Source organism: Macadamia integrifolia, chromosome 3 (genome assembly GCF_013358625.1).
Source record: "Macadamia integrifolia cultivar HAES 741 chromosome 3, SCU_Mint_v3, whole genome shotgun sequence".
Lineage (NCBI taxonomy): Eukaryota > Viridiplantae > Streptophyta > Magnoliopsida > Proteales > Proteaceae > Macadamia > Macadamia integrifolia.
In genome coordinates this window covers 12,387,135-12,391,497 of record NC_056559.1, presented here as the reverse complement: position 1 = coordinate 12,391,497, position 4,363 = coordinate 12,387,135, and the positions used below count along the sequence as shown (strand labels likewise).

Genomic DNA, 4,363 nt, shown 5'->3' with positions numbered 1-4,363 from the left:
TAAGTAGAGAAACCTACTTGTGAGTCTCTCTCTAGCTTTATCCCCTTTCTTTTACTTTATTTTTATTTCAGCATTTTTTCCTTTATTTATTTTATTTATTTATTTTTTAATTGCGTGGGTTGTTTATTTTTAGTTATTTATTTATTTAATTTTAATTGCGTGGCTTGTGTCTTTAAATTCTTAGATGACGAATGGTTAGGATGTTATTTTAGATACATATGTTTAGGACGGTAATTAGAATTAGATCACAACTATGAATCAGTTCACTTTCGCATTATTAAAAGAAATAAAAAATAAAGTGGTTGCTCTCCTTGTGTTCGACCCGTAGCTACACTGATCCGTACGCTTGCGGTTACATTTTAAATCTCAAACGAGTTTTTGGCGCCGTTGCCGGGGAGACAGTTCCATGTTATTTTTCACTTTCTTTTGGTAAATCGGAGTGCTTTGTTTGCTTTGTTTTATATTTTTCCTTTTCTTTTATTGAATTCCTGAGAAGAACAACTTGCAATAATAGTTGTATCAGTGGAGGTCGCCATGCCTCACAGTATGATAAAGACAGGTTTCGCCCTGTAGCAGTACCTCAGGAATTGACCTGAGCAACCCCGGATCCCTGCCGGTAAGCTCCCAAAAAGCAAAAAAAAATAAATAAATAAATAAAAAAAAATCAAAAAGTTTAAAAAAAAAGTTTTGCTATCCATTCTTTTGTGCTTGTCTTACTTTAGTTGTGGGTAGTTTTTCTGTTGCATGAGTGTTAAGTGGGTACGTAATACTAAGAATCGGTTAGAAAGAAGAGATCCAACAAGTAGTGACCCTATACATTTGCTCTCTTTAAAACCCTTCAATATGGGAGACCAACAGCAAAACCCTTCACCTAAATCTCTGAAAGATAGGTTCTACCCTGCTAGAACAGCCCAACCTTCCTGCATAGTTCTACCACAAGCCCAGGGCAATAATTTTGAACTCAAATCTCAATACATCACTATGTTGCCCCACTTCCATGGGCTGACCTCTGAGGATGTATACCTATTTCTAAGGGAATTTGAAGAGGTATGTGTTCTAATTAAGATCCAACTGCTTTCTGATGATGTTGTTAAGCTTAGGTTTATCACTTTTGCATTGAAAGACCAACCTAAGAAGTGGTTGTATGGGTTACCCACAAATTCTATAACCTCATGGGAACAGTTCACCGTTGTTTTCCTTAAGAAGTTTTTCCCAACTCACAAGACCAATAAGCTTAGAAGTGATATCCTTCAGTTTAGGCAAAAGCCTAGTGAGTCATTTTCCAAGCTTATGGAGAGATTCAAGGATCTACTCCAAGAATGCCCTCACCATGGCCTAGACCTATGGCATTTATGTCAAATAATTTATGAGGGTATTGATTACCCAACTAAACAAATGATAGAGTCTATGTGCCCTGAGGGATTCACATCCTTTACAGATGAAGGAAAAGCATGGGAATTTTTACTTGACTTAGCTGATAAAACCCGTGAGTGGGAATCAACCCAAGAGAGTGAAAGAACCATAGGAGGAAAAGGATATTTTGTGGATGGGATAGTAGCCAAGGAAGCCCATTTGGATAGCCTAATCAAGAGGATTGAGGCTATTGTTCCTAGAGAGCCATCATCAGTCAATTTGGTTAAGATTTGTGCTTGGTGCCAGTCCCCTGGACATGTCATAGAAGAATGCCCTAACACCTCTGGGGGCACTTCTAATGATAGTGTTAATGTCTTATACCAGAATAATCCATATAGTAACAAATACAATCCAGGATGGAGAAATCACCCAAATTTCTCTTGGAATCAGGGCAACTAAGCAGGACCTTCCAATTTCTATAATCAAGGTCAACCTGGACCCCAAAGGCCTCCCTTTGCACAACAATCTTTTTCTCAAAATACTTTTCCTAGGTCAAATGTAGGACCTCAGGCGAGTTTTCCTAGGGCCCCTCTTCTATCATCTTATCAGCAACCCCCTGGGTTTACCAACACTGGAGAGGCAAGTAGAATAAGTGACTTGGAAAAAAATATGGCCCTCCTCATGACAAGCCATCAAAATCTTACGAGAGAACTTACCCAAGTTGTCTCAATTATGCGTGAGAGGGAGAAGGGAACTTTACCCAGTCAACCAGAGCCTAACCCTAGGCATCATCAGCCTGTTAGTTTACAAGGACCAACTAATGCACCACTGAATATAGTACAAGGTCAGACTCAACAAGGGCCCTCTAACCAATGTAATGTTGTTTATGCCCTTAGGAGTGGTAGAGAGTACCTACAGAGCGTTCCTAAATCTTCCCCATCTATTACTCCTGTTAACTCTTCTTCAGTTGAGGACACAAATGTGCCTCTTGTTCCAGGTTCGTCTGATGAACCTAAAGATTTTTCTGAAACTAAAGATGATTTGGTTGAGGAAACCAAAAATGATTCTTCTGAACAGGGGCAAATCCCTAACAGTCCTTATGTTCATCCTGTCCCATTTCCTAATCGCTTGGTAAACAAAAAGAAGACTGCTTCCATGGATAAAATTTTAGAAGTCTTCAAAAAGGTAGAAGTAAACATCACTCTTTTGGATGCCATATCCCAGATCCCCGCCTATGCAAAGGTACTGAAAGATTTGTGTACTCACAAACGTATCACTAGTGTGCCCAAAAAGGCGTTCTTGGCAGGTAACATTAGTTCCATAATTACTCAGCCTATAGCAGCCAAGTATAAGGATCCAGGGAGCCCTATCATATCTTGTGTCATAGGCAACACCTATATTGAGCATGCCTTACTTGACCTTGGCGCAACTGTGAATCTTTTACCTTACCATGTGTACAAGCAACTAGGATTGGGAGAATTGAAAGCCACTGGAACTACTCTTCAGTTGGCAGATAGGTCTGTTAAGATTCCTAAAGGGATGGTTGAGGATGTCTTACTAAAGGTGGGGGAATTTATTTTCCCTCTTGATTTCATTGTGTTAGATACTAAGCCCTTCTCAACCAAGGATGAGATCCCAATAATTCTAGGAAGACCATTCTTGGCTACCAGTAATGCATTAATCAATTGCCGGAATGGTTTCCTAAGATTATCTTTTGGTAACCAAACTGTTGAGTTTAACATGTTTAGGATTGGCAAGCAACCACATATGGAAGAAGAGATCAATATGCTTGAGGATTTTCTGGATTTTTCTGATGATTTAGTTACCAACTTTGATATTGATTTTGATTCAGAATTCCAAGAGTGTATGGATGAGTTGGATGATGATAGTGAAAATTTCTTTTCTGAAGTCTTGAGTCTTCACACACCTGTGGAGCCCTTAGGACCCCTTTCCAATTCCATTCCCAAACCTTCCATAGTTGAGCCCCCTAAGCTAGATCTTAAGGAGTTGCCATCTAATTTGAGGTATGCTTTCCTAGGGCTTGACCAGACTCTTCCTGTAATAATTTCTTCAAATTTGACTTCTAGCCAGGAAGAGGAGTTACTTAAAGTGTTAAAAGATAATAAGGAAGCCCTAGGTTGGACCATGGCTGATATCAAGGGTATAAGCCCTTCCATTGTGCAACATCATATACATCTTATGGAGGATTCCAAACCATCCACGGAACCCCAAAGAAGAGCTAACCCAGTGATGATGGAAGCTATTAAGAAAGAGATCCTAAAGTGCTTGGATCATGGAATAATTTATCCTATTTCTGACAGCCAATGGGTAAGCCCAGTTCACGTAGTGCCTAAGAAGTCTGGTGTGACTGTAGTTCCTAATGCCAATAATGAGTTGATCCCTACCCGTGTCCAAACAGGATGGCGTGTGTGCATTGACTACAGGAAGTTAAATGCGGCAACCTGGAAGGACCACTTCCCATTGCCATTCATTGACCAGATGTTAGAGAGGTTAGCTGGACATGAATACTATTGCTTTCTTGATGGATATTCCGGCTATAACCAAATCCCAATTGCTTTAGAGGACCAACATAAGACCACTTTTACATGCCCATATGGAACATTTGCTTACAGGCGTATGCCCTTTGGGCTTTGCAATGCCCCTGCTACGTTCCAACGATGCATGATGAGCATTTTTTCTGACATGGTCGAAAAATTCTTAGAAGTATTTATGGATGACTTTTCAATTCATGGGAATTCCTATTCTGAATGTCTTCATCATCTTTCCCTAGTTTTGAAAAGGTGCATATCTAAGAATTTGGTTTTGAATTGGGAGAAATGTCATTTTATGGTTAAATCTGGTATTGTTTTAGGCCATGTAATATCCAAGGAGGGAATTAAGGTAGATAGAGCCAAAGTGGATTTAATTGATAATTTACCACCTCCTCAATCTGTTAAGGATGTTCGGTCTTTTCTAGGGCATGCAGGCTTCTACAGAAGGTTTATTAAGA

General features: G+C 39.5%; 1 non-coding gene across 1 annotated transcript; it reads right to left on the bottom strand.

Moving 5' to 3' along the window:
* Positions 1 to 1,230: 1,230 nt before the first annotated feature.
* LOC122075020 lies at positions 1,231 to 1,337 on the bottom strand. The gene has a single exon (XR_006139158.1). It is a non-coding gene; the product is annotated as a small nucleolar RNA R71 (small nucleolar RNA).
* Between the last annotated feature and the right edge of the window lie 3,026 nt (positions 1,338 to 4,363).